At 38.6% G+C, this 21,613-nt stretch overlaps 1 protein-coding gene and 1 pseudogene across 13 annotated transcripts in view; both read right to left on the bottom strand.

The window, feature by feature from the left end:
- Positions 1-21,613, bottom strand: part of Kiaa1217 (KIAA1217 ortholog) — a 381,206-nt gene that overhangs the window by 125,920 nt on the left and 233,673 nt on the right. The gene's annotated exons all lie outside the window — the stretch shown is intronic.
- Positions 329-7,306, bottom strand: LOC113191453 (large ribosomal subunit protein eL42-like; annotated as a pseudogene).

Here is a 21,613-nt window from a genome sequence, read left to right as displayed (position 1 = left end):
AATCTTCTTGCATTGTCTCACATGTGAGCTTTTTGGGGATACCATATCTGAGCCATAACACCATTCCTCTCCCAATTGGACAACTATAGGACAATAACAAAACCAGATTTGGCATGGATATGACCCAGAGAGAGTACTCAGATTTATACATATGCTGTCTGTGTGTGTGTTGCTCTATGAAGTTTTATCACATATATCACTGTGTGTAACTACCACCACAATGAACACACTATTATAATGAGGATTGCTATGCCACATTTTGAAATCAAACTCCTCTGCCCCACTTATATCCTTAACACCTGGCTACTACTAATCTGTTCTTCATATCTTAAAAAATTTTTTTGAAGCACAAATATTCCCACAAAGGGAATTTTATTGATAGCTCAAGTTTATTCCCTTCCCAAAGGTCGACTGCAACCACACGAAGTGAACAGAACATCAAGACACTGCTATTTTTATAATAAAACAAAAGATAAGCTAAGGGTTGGATCCCTCTGCCCCTTCTCCTCTTATCTCCTTCCAGGTCAAATGTTTGCATCTCTTAACAGCCAGCATTTTCTTAAATGTGCAGTTGGGCTCAACACATTCAACCTCTCCACAATGTCCTTAAGAGTTTTAGCCTTTGTCCCTGGAGAATCAACTTAGTCTGTTCACCTTTGCTACTCCGCTTCCTTTCATGACGCTGCTTTCTCTGAAAACAGAGAATCCTTGCCATTCGTGTACTGTGCTGCTTTGTGGTGCTTACTACACTTCTTGTAGAAAGTCTAGCAGGTTTTAGGAATATTTACCACATTTGCAGGAACACCATCAGCACGTAAAGAATTGCCCGTCACTTCACTTTTCTCTCAAGTGTGTTATGCATAAAATGGAATGGTTCCATGTGTCACCTTTTGAGATTGGCTTTATTTTACAAAGCACAATTTCCCTAATGTGCATCCAAGGTGTTGAGCATATCAGTAATTCATCCCTGATTAATGTATAGTCTTGTATGGTATGGATGGAACCTAGGATAACCATTCACCCACTGAAGGGCATCTGGGAAGTTATTTATTTATTTTTTTTACATAATAACACATTTTATTTTATTTTTTTTAAACATTTTTTTATTGGTTGTTCACAACATTACAAAGCTCTTGACATATCATATTTCATACATTAGATTGAAGTGGGTTATGAACTCCCGATTTTTTCCCAAATGCAGATTGCAGAATCATGTCGGTTACACATCCACAATTTTACATAATACCCTATTAGTAATTGTTGTATTCTGCTACCTTTCCTATCCCCTACTATCTCCCCTCCCCTTCCCTCACATCTTCTCTTTCTACCCCATCTACTGTAATTCATTTCTCTCCTTGTTTATTTTCCCATTCCCCTCACAACCTCTTATATGTAACTTTGTATAGCAATGAGGGTCTCCCTTCATTTCCATGCAATTTTCCTTTTCTCTCCCTTTCCCTCCCATCTCATGTCTCTGTTTAATGTTAATCTTTTCTTCCTGCTCTTCCTCCCTGCTCTGTTCATAGTTGCTCTCATTATATCAAAGAAGATATTTGGTATTTGGTTTTTAGGGATTGGCTAGCTTCGCTAAGAATAATCTGCTCTAGTGCCATCCATTTCCCTGCAAATTCCATGATTTTTGTCATTTTTTAGTGCTTCGTAATATTCCATGGTGTATAAATGCCACATTTTTTTATCCATTCATCTATTGAAGGCCATCTGGGTTGGTTCCACAGTCTAGCTATTGTGAATTGTGCTGCTATGAACATCAATGTGGCAGTATCCTTGTAGCATGCTCTTTTAAGGTCTTCAGGGAATAGTCCGAGAAGGGCAATAGCAGGGTCAAATGGTGGTTCCATTCCCAGCTTTCCCAGGAATCTCCAAACTGCTTTCCAAATTGGCCGCACCAATTTGCAGTCCCACCAGCAATGTACAAGAGTACCCTTTTCTCCACATCCTCGCCAGCACTTGTTGTTGTTTGACTTCATAGTGGCTGCCAATCTTACTGGAGTGAGATGGTATCTTAGGGTGGTTTTGATTTGCATTTCTCTGACTGCTAGAGATGGTGAGCATTTTTTCATGTACTTGTTGATTGATTGTATATCCTCCTCTGAGAAGTGTCTGTTCAGGTCCTTGGCCCATTTGTTGATTGGGTTATTTGCTATCTTATTGTCTAATTTTTTGAGTTCTTTGTATACTCTGGATATTAGGGCTCTATCTGAAGTGTGAGGAGTAAAAATTTGTTCCCAGGATGTAGGCTCCCTATTTACCTCTCTTATTGTTTCTCTTGCTGAGAAAAAACTTTTTAGTTTAAGTAAGTCCCATTTGTTGATTCTTGTTATTAACTCTTGTGCTATGGGTGTCCTATTAAGGAATTTGGAGCCCGACCCCACAATATGTAGATCGGAGCCAACTTTTTCTTCTATCAGACCCAGAGTCTCTGATTTGATATCTAGCTCCTTGATCCATTTTGAGTTAACTTTAGTGCATGGCGAGAGAAAGGGATTCAGTTTCATTTTGTTGCATATGGATTTCCAGTTTTCCCAATACCATTTGTTGAAGATACTATCCTTCCTCCATTGCATGCTTTTAGCCCCTTTATCAAATATAAGATAGTTGTAGCTTTGTGGATTAGTCTCTGTGTCCTCTATTCTATACCATTGTTCCGCCCTCCTGTTTTGGTACCAGTACCATGCTCTTTTTGTCACTATTGCTCTGTAATATAGTTTGAGATCTGGTATCGCTATACCGCCTGATTCACACTTCCTGCTTAGAATTGCTTTTGCTATTCTGGGTCTTTTATTTTTCCATATGAATTTCATGATTGCTTTCTCTATTTCTACAAGAAATGCCGTTGGGATTTTGATTGGCATTGCATTAAACCTATAGAGAACTTTTGGTAATATCGCCATTTTGATAATGTTAGTTCTGCCTATCCATGAACAGGGTATATTTTTCCATCTTCTAAGATGATCTTCTATTTCTCTCTTTAGGGTTCTGTAGTTTTCATTGTATAAATCTTTCACCTCTTTTGTTAGGTTGATTCCCAAGTATTTTATTTTTTTTGAGGATATTGTGAATGGAGTGTTTTTCCTCATTTCCGTTTCAGAAGTTTTGTCGCTGATATACAGGAATGCCTTTGATTTATGCATGTTGATTTTATATCCTGCCACTTTGCTGAATTCATTTATTAGTTCTAGTAGTTTCTTTGTAGACCCTTTTGGGTCTTCTAGGCATAGAATCATGTCATCCGCAAATAGTGATAATTTAAGTTCTTCTTTTCCTATTTTTATGCCTTTAATTTCTTTTGTTTGTCTAACTGCTCTGGCTAGTATTTCAAGGACTAAATTAAATAGAAGTGGTGAGAGAGGGCATCCCTGGGAAGTTATTATGGCTTGGATATGAAGTGTCCTCTGAAGAGTCATGTGTTGAAGCCTTGTTCCCCCATGCAGCAAGGTTCAGAGGTAAGGATTTTGGGAAGTCATTGGATCACAAGGGCTCCGACCTCATCGATGAACTAAGCCATTGAGGGATTCACAGCTAAATGTATTATTGGCGGTGGGGAAAACTGTAGGAGATAGGGCCTACTTATAGGAAATAAGTCCTTAGGAGTGTACCCTTCCAGACTATATCTGTCTCTGGTCCCTTCTCTCTCTGCTTCCCAGCTTTATCAGGTGAGCTGTTTACCCCTACCACACCGTCCCACCATGATTTACTGCCCCACTAAAGAAACAATGGAGCCGCCAGTCAGCCTTGGACTGAAACCTCTCTAAACATGAGCAAAAAACAATCATTCCTCCTTTTCTCTCTCTCTTTTTTTAAATATCTTTTTTTTTTTTGTAGTTGACTTTATCTATTTATTTTTGTGTGGTGCCGAGGATTGAATCCAGGGCCCTGCACATGTGAGGCGAGTGCTCTACCGTTGAGCCATAACCCCAGCCCCAATCTTTCCTCCTTTAAGTTGCTTTTCTCAGGTATTTTGTCTCAACAACAAAAAGCTCACTAACACAAGTAATTTTTATCATTTTGGCTGCTATAAGCAAAGGCTGCTCTGAACACCTATGAACAAGATTTTAAGAGTAGAAAGGTTTTCATTCCTCTGAGATAAATGTTAAAGAGTACAAGTGCTGTGTCATGTGGTAACTTCATTTTTTTAAAAAATTTTAATTTTAAAGGAAACTGTAAACCAATTTCCAAGCAGTTTTGTCATTTTACATTCCCATCAGCAATGGATGAATGGTTCAGTTTGAATCTTTACCAGCATTTGGTATTATCACTATATTTTATTTAACTATTTTATAGTGATTCCTTGTTGTGGCTTTAATTTGCATTTTTCTAAAGGCTAATGATGTTGGGTATGTTTTCATATACTTATTTGCCACCTGTTTACATTCTTTTTAGTAAAATGTCTCTTTTTGTATTTTATCCAATCTCTAATTGGATTATTTTTATAATGGAGTTTTGAGAGTTCTTTATATATTCTAGATAATGGTCCTTGTCAGATATACAGTTTACAAATATTTTCTCAGTCTGTAGCTTGTTTTTTCATCCTTTTAACAGGGCTTTTTTTAAAAAAATAAGATTCAAATGATCATTTTTCCTTTTATGGATCATGCTTTTGGATTCATGTCTAAGAAATCTTCACAAAATCCTAGTATATTAGTCAACCTTCTGTTACTATAACAAATTATGTTAAGATAGAGCTGGCTGCAATCTCAGTAATGCTGGAGGCTGAGGCAGGAGGACATCAAGTTTGAGGTCAGCTTCAGCAACTTAGTGAAGTCCTAAGAAACCTAGCAAGACCCTGTCTCAAAATAAAAATTAAAAAAAGGCTGGGGATGTTGCTCAATGGGTAAGCAACTCCTAGGTTCCATCTCCAGCATCACCCCCCCCCCCCGCCAAAAAAAAAAAAAAAAAAACGGTAAGACAACATAAAAAAGGAAAGGTTTATTTTTGGCTCACAATTTTGGACATTTCAGTCCATGATCAGTTCTCCCATTGCTTTGGATCCTATTGTGGTGGAAGTGCATAATATAGAAAGCCCCCACCTCATAGCCAAGACCGAGGTTCCATAATAACCTCCAAAGGTACATCCCCAATCACCAAAGACTTCCTGCTAGGCCCACCTCTTTTTTTTCCCCAATAGTTTTTTAGTTGTAGATGGACACAATACCTTTACTTTGTGTATTTATTTTTTATGTGGTGCTGAGAATCGAACCTAGTGCCTCACATGAGCCACTACCACTGAGCCACCACCCCAGCCCTAGACCCACTTCTTAAAGGTTCTACCACCTTCCAGTAGCCTCATGGGTTGGGGACTTTAACTCATAGGTAGGCCTTTGGAAAATTTTCAATTCAAACTATTCAAGACTCCTACGGCTTGAATATTGTCTCCTGATTTTTTTTTTTAATCTAAAATTTTTACAAATTTTCTGTGTGTGGTGACCCACGCCTGTGTTTCCAGTGGCTCAGGAGGCGGAAGCAGGAAGTTCGTGAGTTCAAAGCCAGCCTCAACAACTTAGTGAGGTCCTAAGCAATTTAACTAAGACTCTATCTCAAAATAAAACATAAAAAGGGCTGGAGAATGTGGCTTAGTGATTAGGTGCTCCTGAGTTCCATTCCCAGTACCAAAAAAAAAAAAAAAGAAAGAAAAGAAAAAAAAGTAAACTTTTATAAATTTACCTTTTTATATTAAGTTCATGAGGTATTTTGAGTTCATTTTTGTACAAGACTTAGATTGAAGCACATTGTTTCTTTCTTTCTTTCTTTTTTTTTTTTAAGCACATTGTTTCTTACCTATTGCTATCTCACTGCTTCAGTACCACGTGTGGAAAAAGCTCTTTTCCTTCCTCGAACTGCTTTTGCAACTTGTGTTAAAAAAAAATAAATAAATCAGATGGGCATTTTGTATGGATCTATTTCTGACTTCTGGCTTCTGTTTGATTGATCTGTGTGTCTATTCCTCCGCTAACAACTAACCTTTATTACTGTAGTTCCATACCAAGTCTTGAAATCAGATAGACTTATCCCTCCTACTTCACTCTTCTTTTCCAAAGTAGTTTCAGCTATGCTAACTTCTTTGCTTTTTTTATATAAAATTTTGAATAATCTTGTTTATGTTCATAAAAAAAAAGATCTTGCTGTGGTTCTTAGAAGAATTGTTTTAAACCTGTAGGTCTATTTGGGTAGAACTAACATCTTTACTTTGCAGAGTCTTCCAAGTTATAAATAGACTATGTCTTGATTATGAGGTCGTTCTTTCATTTCTTTTCAGCCTATAGCTCCTATACCTGTTTTGTTATATGTATACCTAAGGATTTCATTTTCTTTGGAGCAATGGTAAAGCAGACTGTGTTTTTCATTTGGGCTTCCCTTTGTTCGTGAGTTATATGTAAAAAGACAATTGACTCTGTGTGCTGATCTTTTGTCCTGTGACCTTACTGATCTCATTACTCCTAGGAAGGTTTTGTTTTTGGTTTGGCTCTTTTTGTACATTATTTGGGATTTTCAGTGTAGATACTATTATCTGAAAGCAGAGACCATTTTATTTCTTTCTAATCTGTACGCCCTTTGTTTCTTTTCTCTATCTATTGCTCCAGCTATCATATCTAGAATTACACTGAGTAACAGATGAAGTCAGATACTCCTGGTGGTTCCCTCTGGCAACATTCAGCTTTTCACCATTAAGTAAGGTGCTGCAGGTTTTCTGCAGATGTTCTTTTGGAGGGTCCTCTATGTTGTTGTTGTTGTTGTTTATGACTTGGTGTTGGGTTTTGTCAAATAGTTTTTATGTGTTAATAGATGTTATCTTACGATTTTAATTTTTTACCCTGTTGATATGAGGAATTTCATTAAGTGATTTTCAAATATGAAACCAGCATTGCAGACCTGGAACAAAACCCACTTGGTTGTATTGTTTTTTTTTTTTTTCGTTTTTTTTTTTATTTTTAATATATGCTGATGGATTCAATTTGCTAAAATTTTATTGAGGATTTTTGTGTGGAATACATATATTACTCATTCATTCAGTGAGTCTGGGAAGGGCAAATACTTCATATCTTGTTTATCTAAAATTGGCTCCTTTTTGCCCTCAACTCTTAAATAATAATTTTGCTAGATAAACAGATATTGGTTGATGGTCATTTTTTGCTCTGAAGTTTGAAGATTTTATTCCATAACTTTCTGACTTCTTGGCTTATAAAAACATACCATGGAGAGGTTTTATTTTCTTTGTTGGTACCTGTCATTTACCTCTGGCTGCTTTTAAGATTCCCTTTTGATCGCTGATGCTATGCAGTCTCTCCATGGTGGGCCTGTGCATAATTTTTTTTTTTTTTAAATCTTCCTTGGGATTTTGTGTTAGTTTTCAAACTTAAGATGTGGTTTGTCTTTAATTCTAGAAAATTCTCATCCATTCTCTCTTCCACTACTGCCTTTCTCCAATTTTCTCTAGTCTTATCTTCTAGAATTTCCATGAAACAGATCATCTTTGGTCACTTTCTCTTGCCTCTTAATAATCCTTTCACATTTTCTTTCCCTTTCTCCTTGGGTTTTCAGATTTCCTCAGATCTGTATTTTAGTTGGCTATTTTTCTTTTTAGCTGAATAATCTTGAATGATGTTGATTATTTTAAAGCCAATTTATAAACACGGTGTGGTTTTACTTGTATTGTTCACAAATATTCTAGGCCCATTATTAAACTACACCTCCTTATTTGCTCTGAAGTTAAATATGGCCTTATGACTTCTTTAAACAGAAGTATCCCTTCTTGAAGAAAGTTTTAGGGCCAAAACAAGATTCATTATGATCTACACATCCTGCACCACTGATGTGCTGAGCTAGAGCCTGCATCAATGGGACCCTGAGTGCCACTGGCAGGCAGGGTTCCATCCAGCTTGAGCTAGACATGCAGTTTGAACAAGAAATAGCCATTGCCTTGGAGATAAGTGCTACTGAGATTTTGGGGTTGTTACTGCAGCATTACCTAGCCTATCCTGACTTATATAACTGAGAAGTCCCCCAAACGTGGGAAATGTAAGTTCAGGATACCTCCCTGTGGATAGGTCCTGTCAACAGCATTTGTTTTTCCCAGATAATTTTCTCTTGTTAGCCCTAATGCCCTTGCTAGAGGCAAACTTCTTGCTGCTTTCCTGGGCTGGGAGAAAAGTACTCCCTTACTCCCACCCAATTTTATAGATGATCAGCTATTTGAACCTCTAGGCTATTTATTTTTGCCGGGGCTATCATTCTATCTTTCTGCTCATTCTCCTGTAGTTGTGTAAGAATCAGAGTCCTAGCCCAAAGGTCTGGTACTCATTTATGAAACATGCAGGTTCACAGTCATTTCTATTTCGATATGCTTTACTTCTGGAACCTGGAGATTTCATTTACTTCCTTGCAAACATGCCATGTTTTAATTTTTGGTGTTGTTTTTATATTTCTATGTGTTTGTAGCAAGGAGGGGTACTGTTTGCATCCTATGATCTTTCACATTGCATTATTACTAGAAGTCTCCCTAAGATCATTCTTTCCTACCAGTATAATTCTATCTTGTCTGAACTATTTGTGAAAAACTATTCATACTCAAATTAACTCTCTCCTTGCTGGGATGACTAGGACATATTTTTCAAGTTGATGAACACAGGACTTGAAAGACAGCAAACCAGAAAAACAGGAGAAAACAAGGCGGCCATTAGAATTTAGAGAAAATATGTAATAGTCAAAACAGAATCTTCCAGAAACAATATAACCTAAAATGTGAAGACAAGCTATTGATAAGAGTAAAGAATATGAAAAATCAGCCAAACTGAAATATTAATTACTAGAAACAACTTATTTGTTTTCAAGATTCTTTTTCTTTTTTTAAAAAATTTGTTCTTATTAGTTATGCATGACAGTAAAATATATTTTGACATTTTATACATATATGGAGTACAACTTCTCTTTCTTCTGGTTGTACATGATGTAAAATTACATAAGTTGTATAATCATATATGTGCATAGGATACTAATGTCCAATTCATTCTACTATCTTTCCTACTCCCATTCTCCCTCCCTTCCCTTCATTCCCCTTTGTCTAATCCAATGAATTCTATTCTTCCTTACCAGCCCCACTATTGTGAGCTAACATCTGCGTATCAGAACATTCAGCCTTTGGTTTTTTGGGATTGGCTTATTTCACTTAACATGATAGTCCCCAGGTCCATCCATTTACTGGCAAATGTCATAAATTAATTTCACTTTAGGCCTGAGTAATATTCCATTGTGTATATGAACGACATTTTCTTTATGCATTCATCGGTTGATGGACACCTAGGTTGGTTCCATAGTTTAGCTACTGTGAATTGAGCTGCTATAATATATTGATGTACCTACATCACTATAGTAGACTGATTTTACATCCTTTGGATATAAGCTGAGGAGTGAGAAAGCTGGGTCAAATGGTGGTTCCATTCCAAGTTTTCTGAGGAATCTCCATACTGCTTTCCAGAGTGTTTGCACTAACTTGCAGTCCCACCAACAATGTGTGAGTGTACCTTTTCCCCCACATCCTCGCCAACATTTATTATATTATTTATAATTGCTATTCTAACTAGAGTGATATGGAATCACAGTGTAGTTTTAGTTTGCATGTCTCTAATTGCTAGAGGTGTTGAACACTTTTTTCACATATTTTTCAATTCTGTGAAGTGACTGTTCAGTTCCTTTGCCCATTTTTGATTGGTTCTTTTTTTTTGGGGGGGGTGTTAGGTTTCTTGAGTTCTTTATATATCCTGGAGATTAATGCTCTATCTGAGGTGCAGGTGGCAAAGACTTTTTTCCCATTCTGTAGGCCCTCTCTTCACATTCTTGATTATTTTCTTTGCTCTGAAGAAGCTTTTTAGTTTGATTCCACCCCATGTGTTGATTCTTGATTTTACTTCTTGCACTATAGGAGTTAAGTAAGTAGATTCCTAAGCCAACATGATGTAGATTTCGGCTTACTTTTTTCTTCTATTAGGTGCAAGGTCTCTGGTCTAATGCTTAAGTCCTTGATCCACTTTGAGTTGAGCAATTAGACAGAAGAAAGAAATTAAAGGGATATGAATAGGAAAAGAAGAACTCAACTATCACTATTTGCCAACATGATTCTATATTTAGAAGACCAAAAAAATTCTACCAGAAAACTTCCAGAACTCATCCATGAATTCAGCAAAAAAGTAGCAGGATATAAAATTAGCACCCATAAATCAAATGTGTTCCTAATATATCACCAATGAATCTACTAAAAGAGAAATTAGGAAAAGTACCCTATTCACTATAGCCTCAAAAATATAAAATATTTGGGAATCAATCTAACAAAAGAGGTGAAAGACCTCTACAATGAAAACTACAAAAGAAAGATGTTAAAGAAGACCTTAGGAGATGGAAAGCTCTCCTGTGCTCTTGGAAAGGTAGAATTAATATTGACAAAATAGCCATACTACCAAAACTGTTCTACAGATTTAATGCAATTCCTATTAAAATCCTAATGATGTTCTTCATAGAAACAGAAAAAGCATTCATGAAATTCAGTTGGAAAATTAAGAGACCCAGAATAGCCAAAGCAATCCTTAACAAGAAAACTGATGCAGGAAGCATCACAATACCAGACCTTATATTATATTACAGAGCCATAGTAACAAAAATGACATGGTATTGGCAGCAAAACATACATGAAGTCCAGTGGTGCAGAATAGAAGACTCAGAGACAACCCCATATGAATACAGTTATCTCATACTAGACAAAGACACCAAAACCATACAGAGAAAAGATAGCCTCTTCAAAAAATGGTGCTGGGAACACTGGGAACCAATATGTAGAAAACAACTGATTAACTTAGAAATGAAACATAGTATGAAAAGATAATGATAAATGTTTGTTTTTAATTGGGGAAAACAGAGTGATTTGTTTTGGTTACTTTTGAAGGGAAAAAAATAATTTAAAAATGAACTCATTTAAACAGAAAATACCTTGAATACAGTATTTCTAAATGAAATTTAAAATAGCCTATGTTTGAGAACAAAATAGAGTGGAATTAAAAAAAAAAATTCAGGTCATCATTATGGCTATCTGCTAAATTACAGAGTACTTACCAAGTACCAGGCAGTTTATTAGAACATTTTCTGTAGAAGTTCAATTGTTATTTATATGTATTTTATGAGGCAGGTATTTATGGAAGGGGCTCAGAGGCTAAATAATTTCTCTAATGCCACACATCAGGTAAATCATTAGGTGAGGTGAACCTAATCACGAAACTGGCTGCTCCTGTTTATACCTAGTGCCCTCTTTTCTCTAGTGATGGGGTGGGAACAGCTACAGCTACAGGTATGGATGGCAGAGAAGAGAGTTGGAAAACTACCACTCAGTGTGCTAGACACCGCCTGGCATAGAGGAGGTGCCCAGCAAATGTTAGCTAGCACTATGCCTTCCCCACTCCAGTGCTAACTCCTAGATGGCACTAGCCAACCTTAAGCTAATTTCAAAATACCTACAGAATTCAAATTCTTCTCAAAGCCTCCATTGCTAACACCCTCCTCTTCCTCACTTTTGCAAAACTCTTTACTGGTCTCCCAACTTTGCCCATTCCCCCTTTAGTCTATTCCAAACCTAGAAGCCAGAAGGCAGTCTTTAATTCTGAAATAACATCAATGCTTATACTCTATGATATAGCCAAGCTCATTCCAATGTGGCTGGTGTAGCCCCTTCAGTATCCATCTCCATTACCTCTCTAAACTCATTTCCTGCTCCTTTGCTACCTACTGTGAGACTCCAATCATAATAATCTTGTGGTTCTTCAAATGCTCAGGGCCAGTTTGGCTCAGTGGCACATACCTGTAATCCTAGCATTGTGGAGGCTGAGGCAGAAGGATCGGGAGCTCAAAGCCAGCCTCTATAAAAGAGAGGTGCTAAGCAACTGAGACCCTGTCTCTAAATAAAACACAAAATAGAGCTGGGGATATGTCTCAGTGGTCGAGCGCCCTTGAGTTCAATTCCCAGTACCCCTGTCCCCCAACCTGCTCAGGGTCTTTGCACTGGCTATTCCTTCTATCTGGAATTCTCGTCCCCCAAATATGCATGTGGCTTACATATTCACATGTTCCAGGTCATGGCCTAACTGCCCCTTTCCCACTTTCTCCGTTCATCCTTTGCAAGTTTACAACTCTCTTCAGTAGTTTCTGTACCCCTTCCCCTGCTTAATTTTTCTCCATAGCACTTACACAATCCATTATCCTTTTAGTCAGTTTTTTAGTGGCTGTGACCAAAACGCCTAAGAAAAAACAACATAGGGCAGGAAAGGTTTATTTTACTCACGGTTTCCCAGTTTCAGTTCATGATCGGCCAACTTCATAGCTCTGGGTCTCAGGTGAGGCAGAAAATCGTAGCAGGAGAATGTGGCCGGGAAGCAGCTCAGAGCATGGTAACCAGGAAGCAGAGAGAGAGCTCCTCTGACCAGGGACAAATATAAACCCCAAAGGCATACTGCCAGTGACCTACTTCCTCCAGCCACATCCTACCCGCCTACAGTTACCACCCAGTTAATTTCTAGTAGTGGATTAATCCGTATGTCAGGTTAAAGTTCTCATCATCCAATCATTTCACCTCTGAACCTTCTTGCACTCACAGATGAGCCTCTGGGAGACAACTCATATCTAAACTGTGACAATATGTAACGCAGTTATTATCTCTTCCTCCAAATAGAACAGACACTCATGGCTCTTTTGTTGACTGTATCCAACAGTGCACAGAACTCCGAGTGCTTAGAAGATATTCAGCACGCATTTCTTAAAAAAAAAATGATTTTCCTTCTTCCCACCTAATAGAGCAGTGTGTACACTGTAGGCAGGAAAAACATAGTTTTAAATTGAATGCTTTTACTCTTACAAAGGCTCCCATATCATGTGACTCTTCTTATGAAGGGAAATGGGAACTCATGAAAGTGCCTAATCCTAGAATCATGCAAGATCAATTACTGAATCAAATCCTAAAACAGCGGGTCCCAGGGGACTTTCTTCATCAAGGAAATCTCCAGGTATAGTGGCCTCATCTCTCTGTCCCCTGCCTCATCCACATCATGAACAATATCAATGGTTGGGTGCTACGTGACCATGGTTAAGCCAGGGATCCCTTAGGGTAAGGCAAGCACAGGGCACTAGTGTAAAAAATCCCTGAATTAGGTAAACTGGGGTGTGTATGCAGAGCAGCGTGAAGTCATATTAAAAGGTAAAACTCCCAAGATCCAAGGATTGGGTCAGGGGTAAGTTGTTGAGTCTACACACATTTCTAAGTGGGTTGAGGTGGGGGCTGAGATGGCAGATACAGGTGACTCAGAGATTAAGGAATCAAAAATAGGAACATAAAGATCAGGAGAGACGGATCTGGGTAAGCAGGATGCTACCTATTCTTCCTGTGGGAAGGATGTGGCTCCTCCTTCTTTGTAAAGGCCATGTAAGTTAAGAGTGTTGGGATTAAGAACTTTATTTTTAATTTTTGGTGGTGCTGGGGATTGAAGCCATACTCAAGTATGCTAGGCAAGCGCTGTCTCACTGAGCTACCTCCCTAGACCTAAATGCTTTAGTGTAAGGTCATAATCCAGACCCAAACTCCATATTTTCTCCAAAGGAAGTTTTCTATATTTTCCTTCCAAAGTATCATGACAGGTTTTCATTCCGTGCTGGGGGCAGATGAACATGCCTCATGTGGCTCAATGTTGTAATTACCCTTAACTTCTTTCTGAGGGCATCCTACTGCCCTAAAGCAGTGGTCCCCTGACCTGCAACGTCAGCCTCAGTGACACCTGGAAACTAGTTAGAAATGAGAATTCTTAGATCCCAATCCAGATCAACTGAATCAGAAACTCAGGAGGTAGGACTAAAAATCTGTTTTATTCAGTTCTCTGCTGAAGTTTAAGAAGCAATGTTTATAATAAGCACACGCACATGCGCGTGCACACACACACACACATGCACTCACACACAACAAATAAATGTTGGGGGCTGAGACAATGGGTGGGTGTTACTTTACTCAGCGAAGTGGAGGGCTCTGATGATCAGAGATCTGAATGACGTGGAGAAGGTGCATGAGGTCGGGGAGGGTGCATGAGGTCGGGGAGGTCAGGGTCTACAGGGGAACCCAAGCAGAGGAGCAGAGGGGACCCAAGGACAGAGAATCTCAGGAGCAGACTCTGGAGCAGTCACGGGGCCCCGCACGACTGGCTGTAATCATAACCTTGACTGTGAAGTCTGTGATTTATATGTATTTTAAAGTTGGTCCTAACATGTGTCTTGAGTTACACTAAAAAATTCCTTAAATACAAGAATCTGCTCTCATATATTTTTAAAATAACTCACTGTGGCACCCTTAACAGTGCCAGAAACCAAGTAGATCCTTAATAAATACATGAATCGAGAAAAAAAAATTGAAAATGGGCAAAACTTGGGATGGGGGAGAAAGGAGGATTTATTTTTATCCTTATATTACTGGGAGACATTTAGCCAAAAATGTCTGAAGGCCAATTAACACCTTAGAAAAGTCTGAAAATGAGAAGTTGGTGGGAATATCGTTTTTAATGACATTACCAAACTTTTGAGAACTCAAACTCAGCACAATGAAAACAGGAGCTTTTCTTGATGCGGTACAGTTGAATCAGTTAGCTGTCAAGCAACATTTGTTTGCTAAATTTGGGAGCTGCCAAAGGGAAAAGTAGGAATGGCAGATGAGTCTGTACCCAAAGTTTTAAAATGTCTCCTGGCTATGCTCAGACTGGGTTGATGTACCATGCATGGGGGTGGGAGGCTGGAATAACACCAAATTAAGACAAATGGAAAACTTGATCAACATAATTTTAATGTCTTGAAGAAAGAGACACAATATGTTTGTGACAACTGCCATAAGCAGTTGAGAAGGGAAATAAGAAAGGGGGAGTTGGCCTGAGCCCTGTATCCAGTTTCTCAAGCTTCTAGAACCAAGTCTTCCAGGCTTAAAACACAGCCTTCAAGATCCAGGTCTTGGCAGGGTAGGTTTCTGCTGAGACCTCTCACCAGTGTTTGTCGATGGTTCTCCTTCCTGACTTTATTCTGTTATCCTAAGTTGCTCTTCTTATAAGGACATTAGTCATATTGGACTAGGATCTACCCTATAACCTCATTTTAACTTAATCATCTCTTGAAAGATCTTATTTCCAAATAGTGTCACCTTCTGAAGAATTGGGGGAGACACAGGCTCATAATAGCTCCCCAGAGTGACTTATATTTGTGAGAAACCAAAGATGGCATGTTGGTATCTGGGGACACACCTGCTGTTGTGCTCAAAAGCAGTTATCCAGGACAGAAAGCCCAATTCCCAGTGCTCCAGAGAGAACCTCCTTCCAGACATGGGGTCTGCTTAGTCTCAATCCCACATCATAGAGTTGACCTGAGAAATCTGAATGGGGAGTGAACCTGGGCCATTCTCTAACTCCTTTGCCTAAGAAAATGTACGTCTGCCCTCTTGCTATGCGGAATGTGTGCTTCTACTCCACCTGAAATATGAGAAACTGCCACAAATCTGTTTCCAGATGCCACCAGGCAGTCTTCTGGAGACCAGTGCTAAGATGAGAACACCAAGAAGGAAGTTCTACTTAAGGATATGACGTAAAGCAGGCTTGTATCTTAATTTTGTTTCTAGCACTTCACAGTATTCTCACACTATTCTCTAAAAGCTGATGCAAAAAAAAAAAATTGTGTGTGATTCTTACAGTTAAATGAACACAAAAGATCACATTTGAAAGTCAGTTGTTAGAAAAAAAAATGCATCTGACAAGAAACTTTTAATTGAAAAATAGCATGTGCTATTAACCTTGCATTTACCCAGATAACAAGGGTCAGTGAATAGATTTCAGATTGAGTTGTTACAGTAAAAGAAAATAAGAGAGATTGACAAACTAAATCTTTCCCCTCAGGAGTAGTTCAGACAATCTCTTCTAATGTCTCATTTCTTGTTCCAACCAAACCATTTCAGAGCATCTGAGGGTACAACATCTGGATCCAGACACTTCTCATCTCATTCCTGAAGTGTATAGTAATAGCTGGTACTAGACAGTATTCAAAATCTGAAGTTTTGTTGCTGTGAGGAGATTTCTTCTCTGGTTCTCTTTTTGCCATCTAACCTTTCAACAATGACCTACCCCTCAAATATTCCTCTCCAAGGAAGAAATTGTCCACCCTAATACAAATATTAATTGCCAAGGACCAATCACTCGAGGGCCTGGTGAATTGCCAAGATTATATCAATTATTTCCATGTATCAAATTAGACCCACAGAAATCTACAGATTCTAAGATATGCCCTTCGTACAGCATGATGTAATACTATGTCACTGGATTTTGAATTTTTATGTAAATATAAAACTTTCATGCAACTTAAATATAACTGCCTATTACATAATATGCTATGAATATATATAAGAGCTCTTGGATTACAATGCTTTAAAACTTTACTTTTTTCCTATTTAACTAACATAAACCTCTTCTTAAATAATGAAATTAATTCAACTTACTGGATTTCTCCTTTTTTTTTTTTTTTGGTCTTGGTTGAAATTACAGCAATTATTCTTATCTTAATTTTTCTGGCTCACATATTATGCTCAACTGCTACTTGTATTAATTCTTGTTTTAATGGTTCTAATATTTTTTATTGGTTTTCATTAGGCCAAATCAAATTGATTTTGGATGTAGAGAGGTATAAGAGATAAAACATGCTTTACTCTCTTCTATGTTACCTTTGAAACTTGAAGAGTTTCTTTCTGAATAAAAGTATTTTTCACATCACAAAATGATAGCTAGATGTCTGTGTTAGGGTATGGCATGTGGCTATGATAGACAGAAGAATATTTCACACTGATCCTCAGGAAGACTGAATTTCTGAAATGGCTTTGGACATATATTACCTTTCCAGTTATTTGGACCCTTTAGCTTCATCTTCATTAAAAAGTTTTATGTTAACTTTACAAAATGGTGACCTATGATTTAGTTTAGCAACACCCTGGCTGCAAATGGAGAAACAGAAACAGGAGACCCTAAGTCTTCTTTAAGATCCTTTTTAAGATGCCTCTGCATTTGTTAGCCACCTGATCACTGACGGACCCTGTAAAATAATGGTGGCTCAGGGAGGACTCAGACCTCAGCATCAACTAAATCTTCCATTCACTGGTATTCCTACAGCATGCCATCTACAAAATAATCCTCAAAGATACTGGTAAAGGGCACAGAATCTCTCAAGTCCATGTGAATTAAACAACTTCTTCAATATTTTGAGAGATATAGAGTTACAACCAAGGAATTTTAATAGCAAGAGATTTCTAAAGATATATAACTGTACTTTTTAAACTAAGAACAAACGCTTCATGAATCTACACGATCTTTCACAGGAACATTCTTTCGTAGGAGGGAATTGTGTGCCAAGTGGATAAACTTGGATAAATCTTCCCTTCCTTCAGTAAACCTCATATATGAAAACACTAGTTTTTAAAGGCCAAACGAAGGGTGAATTGCTTGAATTACAAATGCATGTTTCATGATATGAAAGGATTTCTTAAAACATTCCTGCCCATGATATTCCCAGCTCCAAATCTATCTTTCATTTAACGATGGACTCAGTTTGTACAAACTACCTCTCAGGGCATTCACTATACGGAGCATAAGAAAAATAAGAGGTAAGATTTATTTCAAAAACATTTTTTTACCCCAAAAGAGCCAAATTAAAGTACTTAAGAACTCCTTTTATATAGAGGAAATTTGTTCCTAACTTTCTTCCTCTCATCTTTCTTCCTTTCTCTATATCTCTGGATCTATTTAATATATTTTAGTATGTATGTAGATATTTTATTTATTTTACCAGTTTAGCATCAGCCCATTGTTAAATGAAATCTTACATGAAACTGAAAAATTTATAGCAAAGAAAGCTCCACAGAACTCAAGACTTCTCTAGAAGTTTGGAAACCACACTTGCAGTTCACTGCCAAGCCTCTAGAAGGCACCAGTCTACACCAGTTTTCGTGGAATTTCATGAAACCAACCCTGACAGAACCACCATATCTACAAACAGAAAATCAGTCAGTGTGTAGCTGCACAGAACTGAACCAGCTGCATCTAGTTAAAGCAAAAATTGATTCATTAAATAGCTTGCAGAATCACTGGGCTGAATTTTCACTGTGGAACTGGGCCACTTTGACAAAGAAGCAGCTTCCTGCCACTCTGGGCAGGTGTGACTCCGAAGCCATGCGGCCTTGATCAGGAAGCTGCCAGGACTATGGTAGGGCCTGGCAACACCTGGACCTTCAGCGCTACAAAAATGGATGCCCTAGATCCATTCTCTGAACCCTATCAACCTAATTACTGTGGGCTGGGACCCTGGCAAAGGATGCTGAGGACACCCAAGAGCATCAGTAACTTTGCCTTGTCACCCACCATCCAAAACCTTCCACATTTGATATTCTAGAATGAGCCTGTTTTCCAGCCTTAGTGGTAGAGGAAGACTCAACAGGAGAAGGTGGGAGGGGGGATTTGTGTCTGTCATCATAGCCACCCAACCTGGTACACTTGGGCCAGGGCACTAGTTCTGGTGCTATCAAAAACATGCTGGCATTTTTTTTCTAGTATCCTGAAAAGGTCAGGGATATGTCCAAATCTATTAACTTGCTATGAAAATCTTTTCTGCAAATTTCTGCTGTATTAATAACATTGCAATCACTTCCAGTGCTTAGGACCACAGATATCCTATTTTACCTACTCTGCAGAGTAATACTTTTCTTATTTGTTTAAAATTAGTTTTTTTTTAATAGTCAATGGATAATTGTTCATGCTCAAAGAATCGAAGGCTGGTCTTACAGTGGCTGCCCACACTCCTTTTGGATTTCCCCCTTTGGAAATGAACACCTCCTCTATCCTTTGCCCTCCCCTCCAACCTAGTCCTGCATACCCACAAGATGGCAGATTCTGGCAGCCAAGAACCACCCTTTCCTTAAATTCCCACAGGGCATGACGACCAATAAAGTCATCAGCTTGGAATGAAAAAACAGCCATACATTCAATAATTCACACCCCCTAGGGACCTTGTCCCACAACTAGTCTAAAATCCTCCTATGCCATTGAAAATCATTTTTGCCTTAGCGGTCTGAGTGTTTAAGAGGCAGTTCATTACAGAAATGGCAATACCACTGGCTGCTAGTCTGGTAAGCAAGACTGTTTTCTAAAGCTCTCCATATGGATTATGGTCAACAAAGGAATCTGGCTGCAGGAAGAAGAAGTTGCTGCTGCTGTTCTTGTTTTCATGAGTTTTATTTTCAAATTCCTGAGGGCACACAGAGGGGTGGGAACAACTTGTGGCTACCCTTTCCCCGAAGGCCAACTAGGGAGCAGCCAGACAACAACCCCTGCCTATGGTCACATTCCAGATGGGATCTATAAGGCAGCACGGTGATTAAAAGGCAACTACTCCATCATTAAGACTGCAGACCTAATATCAGTGGGGACAATTTTTCATGGAAATTATTTCTAAAACCAAGCCCTACTGAAAAGTGGGTTTCGTTTTTTAGGCTGCCTTTCTTCTGGTAACTCTATTTTCTCCAAAAAGAGAGTGAAAGAGAAATGGCATAAGTTCCACAGCTGTGTTTTGGATGAGTAGAGTGGACAGGAACCCACTGCCCTGGAGAAGTGAAGATTGAAAGATGGAAGGCCACTGGACCCAGTCATGTGCTAAGTCACAGCCGATGAACAAATTTCTTTCTTTACCTTGCTGCTTTGTACACCTCTCCAAGAATGGCTAGTTGGCCCTCAGCATCAAAAGGGACTTGTTTTACTGTCATTTGGCTTTTTCTGAAGGCTCAACATGCCTCTTTGAAATGACATGCTCACATCTTGCATTCCAGCACATTGTGCCTCAATGTCCACAGGGGATCGGTGCCAGGATCCCACCTCAGATACCAAAATCTCCCAATGCATGAATCCCTTATATAAAATGGCATAGGACTTACATGTCACCCATGCATATCCTCTAATACACTTAAAATGACCTCTATATTACTTATAATAACTTGTACAATGACAGTGCTATGTAAATGGTTGTTAAAGTCATTTAGGGAATAATGACAAGCAAAAGAAAGTCTGTACATGCTCACTACATACAGATGAACTTCATTTTTCAAAGATTTTTCAATCTGCAGTTGGATGAATCCAAGGATTCAACTGGCAGATACAGAGGGCGACTTGTGTTTATGAGCTACAAAATGTACATATATGCTAAATATAGCTATGTATATATTTATTTATACATAAATGTATTACATACTGCTCTCCATTCTGTATCCTGCATGTCTCCTAACAGCCTCGCAAAATGCTCAGCCTTCCTGCATTCCTCATTCTGGAAATATACTGAAGCCACAGAACAAGGGATTATTCAAGTGGAATAATTGTGAAGGTTTATCTTCAGGCACAGGCAGCCCAAAATGAGGTAAGGTTTAAACCCAAGGAGTGGGAGTATTTTGAGAATTCTGTCCATCCAGGCTCCAACATAAAGGTGTCAAGTCTTTTGATAGTGCAGCCTGGGCTAAGTGGGACTCCAGTAACAAATAATGCTATGTGCAGAAGCACAGGCTGGGGACAAGGCTTTTTCTATTCAACTTCATTCCAGACTCTGACTAGAGGATGGTGGTGGTGGCATCTTACAGTCCTGGGGTGACATCTGGGTAGGCACTTCAAAGGTGCTAGTGGAACACAGCTTCCAGTGTAAAATTCAAGTGGTTCCCAAAACTTAGTGATCACAATGAACAATATCTTAATGTGATACTTTTAAAACTCATGATTAAGTCAAGAACCCACAATGAAACTAAACTAAACGTAATCTTCCCATATGATCCAGCAATTGTGCTCCTTGGAATTCACTCGAAGAAGTTGAAAAAGTTCTGTCTACACAAAAACCTCCACACGGATGTTTTTAGCAGCTTTGTTCATAACTGCCAAAACCTGGAAGCAACCAAGATGTCCCTCAGTAGATGAATGGATAAACTGTGACACATCTAGATGCTGGAAAATTATTCAGTGCTAAAAAGAAATGATCAAGCCACGAAAAGACATGGAGGAAACGTAAATGAACATTACTAAGTAGAAGAAATCAACTTGCAGTTTACATTCTGTCTGATTCCTGTATGACATTCTGGAAAAGGCAAAACTATAAAGGTAGCAAAAAGCTCAGAGGATGCTAGGAATTAGGGGGAGGGAGATAAATAGGTAGAAGACAGAGGATGTTTAGGGCGGTGAAAATAGTCTGTATGAACATGGCATCATAATTTGTGCAAACTCATACAAAGTACAAAACCAAGAGTGAACCTTAAGAAAATCTATGGGATGTGCAGATGTAGTTTCACCAACAGACCCCAATGCACCCACTCTGGTGGAGTGCACTGGTAGCAAGGGAAGCTGTGTGTGTGTGGGGCAGGGGTATATGGGAATGCTCTGTGCTTTCCTATCAGTTTTGCTCTTAACCTAAAACTGCTCTGAAATAATAAAGTCTTTAAGAAAAAAAAAAATATGCCCAGTACGGCAGTGCATGCCTCTAACCC

The sequence above is a fragment of the Urocitellus parryii genome, chromosome 9 (genome assembly GCF_045843805.1).
Source record: "Urocitellus parryii isolate mUroPar1 chromosome 9, mUroPar1.hap1, whole genome shotgun sequence".
Lineage (NCBI taxonomy): Eukaryota > Metazoa > Chordata > Mammalia > Rodentia > Sciuridae > Urocitellus > Urocitellus parryii.
Note: the sequence above shows the minus strand (reverse complement) of the source record. Positions and strands in the feature narration are given on the sequence as shown.